Source organism: Manis pentadactyla, chromosome 6, assembly GCF_030020395.1.
Source record: "Manis pentadactyla isolate mManPen7 chromosome 6, mManPen7.hap1, whole genome shotgun sequence".
Lineage (NCBI taxonomy): Eukaryota > Metazoa > Chordata > Mammalia > Pholidota > Manidae > Manis > Manis pentadactyla.
The window spans coordinates 105,887,278-105,901,184 of record NC_080024.1 but is presented as its reverse complement, the minus strand read 5'-3'; the positions used below and the strand labels follow the sequence as shown (position 1 = coordinate 105,901,184).

At 40.5% G+C, this 13,907-nt stretch overlaps 1 protein-coding gene across 20 annotated transcripts in view; it reads left to right on the top strand.

Moving 5' to 3' along the window:
- LDLRAD4 (low density lipoprotein receptor class A domain containing 4) overlaps nucleotides 1-13,907 on the top strand; it is a 514,307-nt gene that overhangs the window by 57,130 nt on the left and 443,270 nt on the right. For 13 of the 20 annotated variants that reach the window (XM_057504014.1, XM_057504013.1, XM_057503991.1 and 10 more), the window contains exon 2: nucleotides 2,613-2,703. The exons of 3 other annotated variants lie outside the window; for them this stretch is intronic. The gene's annotated coding sequence lies outside the window, so the exon portion shown is untranslated. The remainder of the gene's footprint in view (nucleotides 1-2,612; nucleotides 2,704-13,907) is intronic. 4 more of the 20 variants (XM_057504000.1, XM_057504003.1, XM_057503999.1 and 1 more) reach the window with 1 other exon arrangement.

Genomic DNA, 13,907 nt, shown 5'->3' with positions numbered 1-13,907 from the left:
AAATGGATCAAAGACCTGAATGTAAGTCATGAAACCATAAAACTGTTAGAAAAAAACTTAGGCAGAAATCTCTTGGACATAAACATGAGTGACCTCTTCATGAACATATCTCCCCAGGAAAGAGAAACAAAAGCAAAAATGAACAGGTGGGACTATATCAAGCTGAAGAGCTTCTGTACAGCAAAGGACACCATCAGTAGAACAAAAAGGTATCCTACAGTATGGGAGAATATATTCATAAGTGACAGATCCGATAAAGGGTTGACATCCAAAATATATAAAGAGCTCACACACCTCAACAAACAAAAAACAAATAATCCAATTAAAAAATGGGCAGAGGAGCTGAACAGACAGTTCACCAAAGAAGAAATTCAGATGGCCAACAGACACATGAAAAGATGCTACACATTGCTGGTCATCAGAGAAATGCAAATTAAAACCACAATGAGATATCACCTCACACCAGTAAGGATCACCACCATCCCAAAGACAAACAACAACAAATGTTGGCGAGGTTGTGGAGAAAGGGGAACCCTCCTATACTGTTGGTGGGAATGTAAATTAGTTCAACCATTGTGGAAAGCAATATGGAGGTTCCTCAAAATGCTTAAAATAGAAATACCATTTGACCCAGAAATTCCATTTCTAGGAATTTACCCTAAGGATACAGAACTCCAGTTTGAAAAAGACAGAAGCACCCCTATGTTTATCGCAGCACTATTTACAATAGCCAAGAAATGGAAGCAACGTAAGTGTCCATCAGTAGAAGAATGGATGAAGAAGATGTGGTACATATACACAATGGAATATTATTCAGCCATAAGAAGAAAAGAAATCCTACCATTTGCAACAACATGGATAGAGCTAGAGGCTATTATGCTCAGTGAAATAAGCCAGGCGGAGAAAGACATGTACCAAATGATTTCCCTCATCTGTGGAGTATAAGAGCAAAGAAAACCTGAAGGAACAAAACAGCAGCAGAATCACAGAATCCACAAATGGACTAACAGTTACCAAAGGGAAAGGGACTGGGGAGGATGGGTGGGAAGGGAGGGACTAAGGTGGGAAAAAGAAAGGGGGCATTACAATTAGCATCTATAATGTGGCAGGGGTACGGGGTGGGCTCTACAACACAGAGAAGACAAGTAGTGATTTTACAGCATCTTACTATGCTGATGGACAGTGACTGTGAAGGGGTATGTCGGGGGGACTTGGACTTGGTGAAGGGGGGAGCCTAGTAAACATAATGGTCTTCATGTTATTGTAGATTAATGATACAAAAAAAAAAAGTGTGACCCACTGGAGGGTCACCTTAGAATTCTGCCCACCACAGTACATTTCTGGTTGTTCCACTGACTTCTCTTGCCAAGAAATTTGAGCATTTGAATCCTAGAAAGATTGATGAGAGCAGTCCCAGTTGAGTAATAAAAACTATCATCTGGAAAATCAGAAGTGAATTGTTTTCTTCTCTGAGTAGATGGATAACAGGAGGAGAAAGTAATATCCATGGATTCACACTATTGATAGTAAGGAGTTACATAAAAACCACGAGGTGTTTGGCCCAGGTATTTTGGGTGTTCTTCTCTGCAAGACTCTCACAGGAGTTAGATGCATTATTTTATTTGATGTCTTAGCATTGGCTGATGACTCAGGAGTGACATATGGCAGGAACATGCTTTGAGGGACAAGTCTCCTGGAGAGTGCACTGCAGCACATGAGCTACACAGATGGTGGCTCATTCAACCTTGGACAGGAGTGTAATCCTACACATTGGCTGGCTGGGTGCTGAGAGATGCTGGTGGTATCTGAGGCAGAGCTCACCTGACATATGTGTTTACCTGAAATGCCTTTGTAAGGTATGAGGCAGTCACCCGGTGTTCCCTGGGATGGCGTGGTGCACACAGTATGCTCATTAAGTTGGGATGATGCTGGTGGTAGATTGTGTGAACTGGAACTGGACAAGGTCTTGGAGAACCAAATGGGAGGACATTCTACCAACAGGGTTTAGGGCAGCCTTGTAGACAGAATCACGGATGTTGCTACCTTAGCTAAGTCCTCACTAAGCAGGGGTTAGTGTTGCTCCCCAAAGTTAGATGTGTATTTCATAGGAGGAAAAAGATGCCACTGGGCCAGCGTTCCTTTCAGCTGAGTATTGGGTAGATCTGTGTGGTCACAAGACAATTTGGATTAAGAAAGAAAATGCTCTTTTCATTGCCATACTTAAGATGCCTTTAATATAAAAAAACAAAACAAAACCCAAATTTAATAAGGACATTGTCCATTATTTGTTTGGCCCCTTACTGGTGGAAAAGGTCTGGGGATTCGGAGGAACAACTGTTTCTCCTTTGCTTGGGTGATGAGAACTCAGTTCCCTGTGGCTGCTAGAGAGCTGACCCTAGTTCAGTCACATCCCTTACCCCAGATTTTTTGCTATAATTCTCTCTTCCTTTTTTTTATTATTTGATGGTTGTCTTTGTATTCTCACTTTATTTAGTCTGGTATTTGTTCCTTTTATTGTGATAGTCCTTAAATATTTTTTTGGAGCTTGGGGAAGGGGATGGATAAGAGAAACCAAGAAATGGTTCAGTGAAACTTGCTATCTTTCCTTTCAGCAGTTCAAGCCTTATATTTGTAACACCAGACTGCTGTCTTCTGATCAGACCATTTTCAAGAGCTGACATCAGTTTTCATACAGTTTAAACGGTGAGCAGAACTGAAGACTCTTCTCTTTGATACTGTTTGTGAAGCAGAGCTTGTTACAGCAATACCATTGTGAGATGGTGTTCCTCCCAGGAAAGTCGTACAAACTTCTAGGTGCAAAAGCTGTCTATTACATGGGACTTTTCTTTTTTGCTTAATACATGAGTATATTCACAGTGGGCTGTGAATGTATATAAAATACATATTTCTAGATTTACTGAAGAAAATAATCTCATTATTCAACTTGTATTTATTACTGAGCCTGAGTATTTGATGGCCAGATACTTAAAAAACATTTAAGATTAGTGAGAAATGGAATTCTTTATTTCTCATTGTAAATTCTTTGTTTCCTACTTCATAAAATGGGGATAATAATGGGATTGGCATGAGAAATGGATGAACCACAATACTCAGTAGAGCACCTGAGATAGCACACACTAAAGAAATACCAGGTCCTTTCTCCCCCTCAGCTGTTGTGACTTCAAGTGGGCAGATTTCTTCCCCTGTATTGGTAGCACATGTAGCCTTAGTGTGAGGTAGGGGTTGGTCTCCTAATTTGCTGTGTTTGGTTTTATGTTTGTGTGCCTGTGTGTTTCTTTTTGGAGGGTGGGGTGTAAATGGCTGGGCCTTGGTGTATCTGGAAATAGAAGCTCAGATGACACCTATGTGTTATGTTCACCTCTGGACATCCTCAGACCCAAAGCCTGATTTGGAGCTAGTCCTGGTGGGGGATAGTTGTTGAAGGTGTCAGGAAGGTACCAGGAGTATTCTGCCCTGCCTCATCTTGCCCTCTTCCAGCTCTGCCCCTTAAGCATGCCTTTTTCTCTCTCTGTGCCTCAATTTTGTCAACTTTTAAGTAAGCTTAGTGATTCCTGTCCTGATTACTAGGCTATGGGAAACAATGAAGGAACATGAGAATCTTTAGGAAAGTGAGGAATTCTATTAAATATGAGGTGCACCTTTTTCCTAAATTCTTAATGTGCCAGGCATGACTCATTTTTTATGCCAAATCTCTTACTAGAATGTAAGCTTTATAAGGGCAAGAATATCCCTCTCTTCCTCCCTTCCACTTACTTTTTCTCTGGTGTTTAAAACAGTGCCTGGTACATAGAGAAGTTCAATAAAACTTTTGTCAAATGAAATGAATTGATGAATATTCCTCTTGGAGGCTCTGTCAGAGCATATCCAAGCCTTGTATTTGTGGTTGCTATTGGAAGTAGGTGAGGCAGTTGGAGAATCAGATGGACTTTGATGGGCTTCCTTACTGAGGCACACAGGCCCTTGAATTTACATTTAAAATGTAAAAGCTTTTCACAGTTTGGAACCTTCCTAAATTTTAAGTGCTAAGAAGCACACAGTATGTAACAAACCGCACTCTGAGTCAATGTTGGGTGCAATTCCTCTGTATTGCTGCATGTGTGTAGTTCATATGTGTTTCCTTCTTCAGTAGACTTTACTACCAGATATCTGAAAACTTGAAGCCCTCTCATAGGATGGGTGGTGAGCGTTCAAGGCAAGCACTCAGGCTGTGTGTCTTTTGGATGTTTAGTGACTGAGGAAATACTTCTCATTCCTATGATTCCTTATTACTGACAAGATCCCTTATCTTCTTTTGCTTGCTGAGCATTGATGAGTTGTGCTACTTTTCATCCATAGTCTGTGCTATTTTTCTTCCATATTGTGGCATACCCATCACCAGCTTGAAGTGGGCAGTAGCACCTCCCATGTCTTGGGACCAAAGGGAGTTTGGAGGAATGCTGGGCCTTTTGTCATCTCAGCCACAGGCAGCTTTGACCACCTCCGAACACTAGTACTGTCTTAGTAGAATTTTACTGGGTAATCGAACACACCACTGACTGTATCCCTAAGCACTGAGCAGTTTGATTCACAAAATTTTGATGAAAGTAGAAGTAATTCTTGCAAATTGTATAAGTACTCAATTTTTCCCCATATGTGGGCTTAACCTCATCCAACAGCTATTTCAAGCAACTTTCAAAATTGGTAATAGAAAACATTTTCTTGACTATGTTACTGTATGTGGATTTTAATTAAATACAGAGCCATATTACTCCCTCTGAACATCAGAGCGGTTCAAGAACAGGTCCCTGTCTTCAGAACTTGTGTGTCACTTGGTGTTTCTCAGGTCATTTTCAAGCATATACTTGGATTCTGAGGTGTTGTAAGAACTTTCACACCTCTAAAATAGGTTGTTTCAGCTGACTGTCCTGGAATTTATATTTGCTCTGTTACTTGTAAAATTCTACCCCTTAAAACTCACAGCTGAACCCTGAGAATTCTTAAGTGCTGATAAGATGGACAGGTGGCATTACCACTCTGTCTACCTGGTTGGGAAGGCCCAAGGAGGTCTGGATTTTCGCATTAACTGCAGAATGTGCCTGTCTTAATGTACAGTAGATTCCTTTGGACTTGATTTTAAATAGGGTTAGATTCCCATGTTAGGGTTATTATTAAGTGTATTTTAAGTTTTTGACCTCTTTCATAAATGAGGCAGGCAGATGTTTCTTTGCCATATCATATTTGTAAAGTGTAGTCAGAAACACAGCCTTTAGCTCAAATTATGTCCTTGCCACTTTTTTTAACTTTGTTACTTTGGCAAGTACTAAACTCTCTGAATCTCAGATTTTCTTATCTTCAAATGGTATATTTATCTTGTGAAATTATTGTGAAACTGTCTAATTCAGTATTTGGTGTACACTAGGAGTTCAATGAAATATCAGTCATTTTCCATCCAGATACTAGCTCTTCCCCAAGGACCTTGTGCTGGCAGGATCAGAGGGAGAGCGAGCAGAAGCAGCATGGGTCTCATCTTGTTCAGGACAAAGGGGGTCTGCTGAGGAAGCTCATGAGGCATTTTGCAAAAGCGAGCTGAGGTGGAGTTCTGGTGTGGATCACCTGCCTCTGGAATGTAGGTGAAGAACCGTTTTCTTACCTCTTCATGACGGCATGAAACCTCAGACTTAGATCTGGTTGGCTTTCAGCCCATTTGAGAAAGGTTCAGATGGGGAAAATCCTACCTCTCTTTTGGGATCCTTGAGGAAGCTTAAGGGATCTGAAGTGGATGGTGAAGGCCAGGTTGCCATATGAAAGTCTGACAGCCTGAGACCTGTGGTCCCCGTGGGGAGATGCTCCAGCAATTAAAAAATAACCTTAATAGATGATGTATCTCTGCCCTGAACTTCCTGTCTTTTTGTTAAATTTAAACTTTAAAGGTAACTCAGAGAGGATTGGTAGTGCTGGGAGAAATGTTACCTTAGTATGTAGGTAAATAAAGTAATGCTTATTTTTTTCACTTCTGTCTTTGGCACTGTACAATAAAGTAGATGAAAATATGATCAAGCAAACATTAAGAGTTGTGGTGTAAATGAGCACCTTGTGCTGGGGGTTTCCTAACTTGAAGGAGGATTTAAACTCTGCATCTGTGTAAGTGAGGTGAGGATTGTTCAGAGGCCGCATGGAGACTTCCTTTCTGCGTGAGAAGCCAGGTGGCAGTGGGCCCATGCTCTCTGACCCCCAGGTTGTCCTTGGGGAAGTGGTGCCAAGGTTCCTGTTGAAAGGGGTCCTGGGGCAGGTCCCACACAGACTAGCTCTGAGTTCCAAAAGAGTTTCTGGGTTGTCATTCAGGCGCTCTCACCTCCCACCTTCTGTCTCCTCCTCTTCCCTCCCTCCTGCTTACCCCAGGTCTGTGCAGCATCAGGGGACTCAGATCTGAGCTCTGTCTCACTACTTTTCCCTCATTCTTCAACTTTAGGGTTAAGAGTGGCACTGAGGAAAATCAAAACTCAGCGAGGGCATCAGGGATGCTGTGTGCCACGTTTTAGGAAAAACCAGGAAGGCCAGAAGGCGGGTATACCACTCTTAGAGGCTGGAAAGAGAAACTTGTTTCCTCTCTCTTTTCTGTCTGTGGCCTGGGAGCTTGGGACTTTTCTTTGCCTATTTGTTGGATTCTGTCCTAATATTTTTAGACTATATTATCTCTTTAAAGCACACTTTCAGAGTTTATCAGAAAAACACCTTTTTGTTTCTCTTTAAAATCAAACACGATACCAGTTTTATCAGTCGATGCCTAGCACAGTAGTGTCAAACTGCTAAAAAGCTAACAAAGTTTCCACCTAAAAATTTTGTGGGGGAGGTAAGCGTAGGGGGTGTGGGGAAGAGTTTAAAAATAAACCTTTCAGAAATTCTGGGTTGCTTGGTGGTGTGTGTATTTTTCCATGGTGCAGGAGGTTAGAAATAGCATTGCTTTTTATGGGATTCTCAGCAGTGGCGCAAAAATTTGGCTTTGTGGGCTTGGTCGTTCTGGGTGGAGGAGGCAGCTTCTGCAGCCGGTGGGGGGGCAGTGCCTGGCAGGATGTTCTGGCACCATTTCTGTCTGTCTTCCTGCCTCCCTGCCCCCTGCTTGGTGTCACCCGGATGAACAGAATTCAAGTGTAAAATGTGCTTACCAAGGTCAGGTTCTCATTATGACTTGCCTCTGGCAACTGATGCCAGTTGTAACAGACTGAGTCACAGCGGTTTCCACTAAGTTACATTGGTACATGTGCGGGGGTGGTCATTGGGAGAGCAATGGTGATGTGGGAGGGACTGTCCTTCAGGGTGGCTATGTGTCAGACTGGCTGAATCTCTTGAGCCTATGTGAGATGAGATGACTTCCCCTGAGTGTCTTGATATCAGCAAGTGGATGGGCCACCCCTTCAGAAGGAGTCCTATGGAACGTTAGTTACATAATTCTTACAAATGTAGGTAGGTTGCCAGTGTTTCTCAAATTCAGTGCAGAAAGGAATTGCAAAGCTGTTGAGACAGAGGTTTTTAACCCCTGGAGAAGCAGGGCATAATGTGAATTCTTTGAAATTGTGCCTGCTCCTGCAGAGAAAGCCAAGGCTTTGATAGGATTCTCAGTAAAATTTTGACCTCCACAAAGGGTTAAGAGCATTTGCAGCAGAGCATGAGAAAAGAAGTTCATTTAGCTTGGAAAAATCGTTTTGGAAATATAATGAGTGTGGGCAGAGGGAGATGTCAACAGGATTGAACAGGTCAGGCAGAGGAGGAGAGGGCTCCAGATATAAATCGTGTAACCTAATGGGGTTCTCTTTGTAGGCTTTCTTCTTGAACTTCATATAACATTTGGTTTTGTGTTGGCAACGATTCCTGCTGAAGGCTGTTCGAAGATAGTTACTTGACTTTGCAAGCCCAGTGCTTGGGAGAGATGCCTGTTGCTCACAGGTGTCTGGGGCTGTGTGGATTCAGCCTGATCTTTAATACACAGTTTTCCCCTTCTTTTCCTGGGATCTGCTTTCCATGGTTCTCCACATTGTTCTGTATCTGGGGATTATGATAAGGAATTTGGGACACACTTGTCGAGAGGATGGTGAGGAAACCTCAGGTAATGAGTACTTCATCTCAGCTTTCACATGCTGTGGGCTTTGGGGCTGCCCAGCGATACTCTGCCTCAGTGCTTTCAGTCTGATTGGGCCAATCCTGTTTGGGAGACAGGATCACCGAATAAGTGTACAAATAGCTTACAAACACAAAGCATTGCGACTGCCAAACATTCATGTAGGAGAGCGCCTAGGACACTAGGTGAGGACACTAGACACTTGTGCCTAGGTCAGGAGTGGCGCTCATGCTGTTCGGGCTGCATGCCATTTAGGAGCAGGAGACTGCAGATGTAGCTAGACGAGCAGGGAAGCCATGGTGTGGATGGGCCTGTCATTTACAACTGTCTCTGTCTCTTCCAGGGCAGAAGGTAAGGCACTTTGGAGAAGAAGTATTAGGGTGGGGAGGACTTATCCTAAACATTCTACAACTTGAAGCTACACTTAATTTTTAAGAATTCTAAAGCTTCTGCCCACTTTGTAGGTTCTGTTCTGTTCCAATATTCTACGTGTTCTTTTATATGCCAAGAATATGGTGCTTTGGCTTGCTTTATTTCTAGACTTGTGGTAAACTGCATTTACCTAGTAAAGGGACTGTGCAGGGAGGCCTGCTGCCTGCAGGGTTAGTCTGGCAACTACCGCACATCTCATCACTTCATTCCTTGTCTCTCTGCACCCCCATTGATTTACTAAAAATGAGAAAATGTGCTGAGATTCTTGAATCTTATCAGAAAAAGTTTTTTCACAGGTCCAGGTGGGTTTCTGAAGTGTTTTTTTAGTGCTTTGCGAGATTTAAGAGTGCTTTCGAGTCATCATGAAAAGAACTTGTTATTGTGATATTTAACTTAAGATTGTCATATTTAAGTGAGTTACCTTTTTTTTTTTTAATCTTTGGCTCTTATATGTTCTCCGTTTTAAAAAAGTCATGGCAAAATACACATAATATGGAGAATTTTTAACCCTTGTACACTGCTGATAGGAATGAAAAATGGTACAGCTTCTATGGAAAACTGTGTGTTTTAACCATTTTTATGTGTACAGCTCAGTGGCATTGAGTACATTCACTTTGTTGTATAACCATCACCATCATTTGTCTCCAGAACATTTCCATCTTGAAAAACTCAAACTCTTTACCCATTAAACACTAATTCCCCATTCTGCCTCCCCCCATCCCCTGGCAGCCACCATTCTACTTTCTGTCTGCATGAATTTGATTACTCTTGGGACCTCATGTAAGTGGCATCATACAGTGTTTGTGTTTTTGTGACTGGCTTACTTTACTTAGCGTAATGTGCTCAAGTTTCATCCATGTTGCAGCATGTATCAGAATTGCCTTCTTTTTTAAGGTTGAATAATATTATATTTTATGCATATACCTCATTTTGTTTATCCATTTGCCTATTGATGGCCACTTCTGCCTTTTGGCTATTGACATGTTGCTGTGAACATGAGTGTCGAAATATCTCTTTGAGTCCCTGCTTTTAGTTCTTTTGGGTATCCACTAAAAAAAAAATTAACTCCCCAAACTTAAGTTTTAAAGCACACTTTCGATTAGACACCATTAAGAATTGAAAAAAAGGTGTACTGAAGGATAGAGGTTGACCATTTATGACTAGAAGATTTACAAATGGGAAGTAAAAGACGGAATAGAACTGAGAGCTATACTTCAGTATAGCAAGACTGTAGTGCATGTTTTTTGAGTGAAGTTTTATTCTTTAGAAAAGACTCAGGTAGGACCAGATAATCAGCTTCTAAGAAAAACCCACGTGGCCTGGCCTGTAAGTTGCTCTGGGCAGCTGATATGGGAAACTGTCAGGAAATGTAAAGAAATGGAAAAATGGAAAAATTTCTGATCAGGCTCTTATTTTTCCTGAAAATTGGAAACATTTTAAATTGTGACCTTTTAAAGGATAATAATATATTATTTATGATAAGAATTCTGTAAGGTTTTCAGTGGAATGACTTCTGATCATATGCAGTAGGAAGGTTTTCATATTTTTATAGTATCGAATCATTGCAGTGCTTTTTGTGTGGTATGGTAGGTTCACTCTTATGAGCCTACCTACTATTGCTTCCATTTTTTTTTTTAGTGCATAAAATGCCCATCAGATCAAGAAATAAAATGAATATGTGAGAAGATAGAGAAGCTTGTCTTCATCTGAGCAAACCTTGGCTTTCAAAAGCACATGAAGATGCTTCTCAGTCACCAAGACAAAGAAGCTATTGTTGTAAGAGGAGCAGTGGGGAGAATAAGAAGCAACGCGACCAACTGTTTGTGATGAAATTTATCCTTAACACACACATACAGAACTTCACCGAGCACTCTGCAGGGGATGTGGGTACAAAGATGAATGGGAAATATGCCCTATTTTCCAAAGGGACTCATGACCTGATGGAGGAGACCCACAGGTATATCCTTGGTCATAGTCCATGCTGACATGTGCTCAGCATGCTGTGTTGAGGGGGTCCAGGGCAGAGAAATCTGTGTACACTTGTCTAGGAAGGTTTGTAGGTATGCTTACAGGGGTCTTAAAGCATGAACTGTGGTTTTCCAGGTGGACACATGTTAAGGAGAGAGCATTCTGAGCACAGGGAAGGGCTTATGCAAATGAATGGATGTGAAACAAGTAACAGTATGTTAGGGGAAAAGCAAATGTGGCTGGGAGTAATGTATGTGGGCAGGAAGGCAAGAGGGAGAGAGAGACAGAGAGACATAAGGTTGGAAAAGGAAGTTGGGGCCAGACCATGAAGTATTTGAATGCTGTGCTTATATTATCCTATAGTGTAGAGAGTACCATTTTGGGCTTTTCAAGGAAGGTGATGTCATTAGATACATGTTAAGGGAAGTCAAATCTTGGTTGCTATGGGTAGGAGTGAATGGAGGGGGGAGAGAGATGCCGAGAAGACCAACCAGAAAGGGTAGGCAGGAGCCTCTTCCAGGGCAGAAGTGACGGAGAAGAGAGGCTGGAGCAGAGAGGCCTTAGGTGTGTCCGCTGAGCAAATGCGGATTGCAAAATGACTTTTAGGCTTCAGTCCTAGGTGAATGAGAAGGTGGTATGAGCAGGATGTGGAGCTCATTCAGGGTGAGGCTCCTTGACTGACATGTCTGTAGGGCATCTATGAGGAGATGGCTAGAGATCAATTTAGATTTCACTCTGAGGCCAAGAGCAGTGATGATGACAATATGGATATTTGGGGGTCATCAACATATGGCAAGATAATCCTAAAGACACAGAACAAATGAGAGAGCAGAACTTTTGAAAAGGGTGTAAAGGCTGCAAATGTATAACTTTATTTTATTGTAATGATGATGATCTATTCTGTCAAATTTTTGTCTCTCTCACAAGTTGTAAGAAAATAGTTGTTAATCTTTACCATTTAGTCTTGTGTATTCTAACTGAACCCATCGTGCAGCCTTAGAGATTTTCCCCTTGGCACACCCATTATCCAAAGTATTTCCTATCTATACCTGGACACCTTAGGCTTGTGGTAACTCTTGTATAGATCATCTAAAAAAAAAATTGTCCCCAATAGTGCATATTATAGCTAGCCTTCAATTTAGGTGATTTTGGTCCATGAATTCCTCTTCTGAAAATCCCCTGACCCAGTATCATTTATTTTTCCTGTAACTACTCAGAAGTACTTTAAAGAGTTTTACCCCATTGGTTGATCACCAACGATTGTTATAAAGCTGTAAGGAAAAAATAGATTTCACCCCATCCCTATATGTAACTGGGTAGATTTCATTGTTGATGTTCTGCCATTAGAATTGGAACACTCAAAAGCTTTGAAATAAGTCTTCTTTCAAAAATTCATTTTAAGAAATATTATTTTATTAATACATGGCCAAAGGTAGGGATAAAATGGGTTTTGTGTTCTTTATTTCCTGGGTTGAATCTGATACAGAGATGTGAGCATTGACCCCTTGCTTCATTTCAGAAGGTGGGTGAAGGGGTGGGGACACCTTTTGCATAAATAACCTTCTCTTGGCCCATGCGTACTTGTCACAGTCTTCTCTCACCCTGGCTGCTGTGACTTGACTTTGTCGAGGGGCTCTTAACATTTTCCCTATTTATCTGCTCTCACATTATGGAGAGAGTGCCCAAATTATCCTTATTCTGATTTCATGTGGAGCTTGACTGGGTGAAGGGAGAGAGACACTTAATTATAAGGAGTAGACTTAGTCTAAGTTAAAATCAGATTGAATATTTACTTCAGAGAAAATGCTAGTGATTAATATAAATTTCCTGCAATTGAAATAAGAAATAGATCAATTAAAGTAACACTGATGACATTGGTTCAAAGCAGAGAATAATGTTAAAAACCTCAAATCAGAAGAGGCAAAGAAGTTAATTTTAGTTTAATTGTTTCAGTTTTTAAAAAATCTAACATAGACCTAGAAACCATCAGGTAAATGCCAGGTACAATTATTATCTCCAAAGTTATTACTCTAGTCCATAAAGAAGATGGAATGGGAATGATTATCAACTGATATTCACTCACATTTTGAACTGACAGTTTACTTGTGTAGCAATTCTAATTATGTTCTGGGGCTTTTTAAATTGATAAAACATAGCAGATATACAATTCCTCAACTAAATGTAAATAGAATATAACCCAGAAAAAAATGGGCAAATGCCTCAATCTCAACTTCAGATGATTCAGGGAAATGGTCTCTTTTTAATCACCTTCCATCATGTTAGCCCAAATTACACCAATATCTTAACATATCTTAAACATATCTGTTTAAAGGACAGAATTTATTGAAATTGAAAGATATACTTGGGCCATCCATTATTAGAGTTGTTTACACTAAGGCTATCTCAGGTTTACAGCAAAGGAAAATTTATTTGATGATAGGACCAGATATATTACTTTGTTTATTTTACACTAAAATATAACTGAAATAATAGTTTCAGTAATCTTTAAAAAAAGGATCCATAAAGGAATTAGTACAGTATTTTGACCACAAATGGAAAATGTCTTAGAAAGCACTGCTACAAGGTGAGTCAGGCCTCACATAACAATCCTTCCAACCTTGGCAGTCAACCATACTTTCTGTGTTTTGGTGACACTAACAAAGCAGTAAGATCTGCTGATACAGATGTCCTCTTTAGAAGCATTTAAAATGCCCCCACAGAAAAATAAACAAGTATGGAGCTTTGGCAGAAGAACTAAAACACTGTGGAGACAGCAGCATCCAAGCCTTTGGGCACTTTGGCATTTGGGGGCTTTTAGAAACACCATTTGGATCTCAAGGAACCCAAGCACTGTCCTGCTTTGCAACAATTCAGAATGCTCCACTGCTTGTTATTTTCCACATTACTGTAAGGGTTCCAACACTAGACCTGTTTAGCAGTTGCTTTGAATATGCTCTGAGCTTGCTTTACATTATTATGAGTTCTGAAAGCAAAATAATTCAGTTTCAGAGTGCGTAATGGTTTATTTCTTAGGGACTTAAATCACATCATTTCATTTTTTCATTTTTACCTATTGTAAAGATGGATAACCTGAAAGAATGAGACATTACATGAAGCACATAATAGTATTTGTGATGACTCTTAGAGTGTTAGAAGGGATTAATAGAGTATTGTAGATTGCAGCACATTTGAACTTTTCAAAGATTCATAAATATGTAAATAGAAATAAGATTTAGCACTATTAGCTAATTGTTTAAACCTTCAGGAGAGCCATCTTTCTTTAATTTAGAGTTGAAAGAAAAACATTAACTCCATTTTTTGGGAACTTTAATTTTTAGTGGAGAAAACATAAATAGTACTGGTGATTAAGAATTGCTAGTTGTCCACTATAATG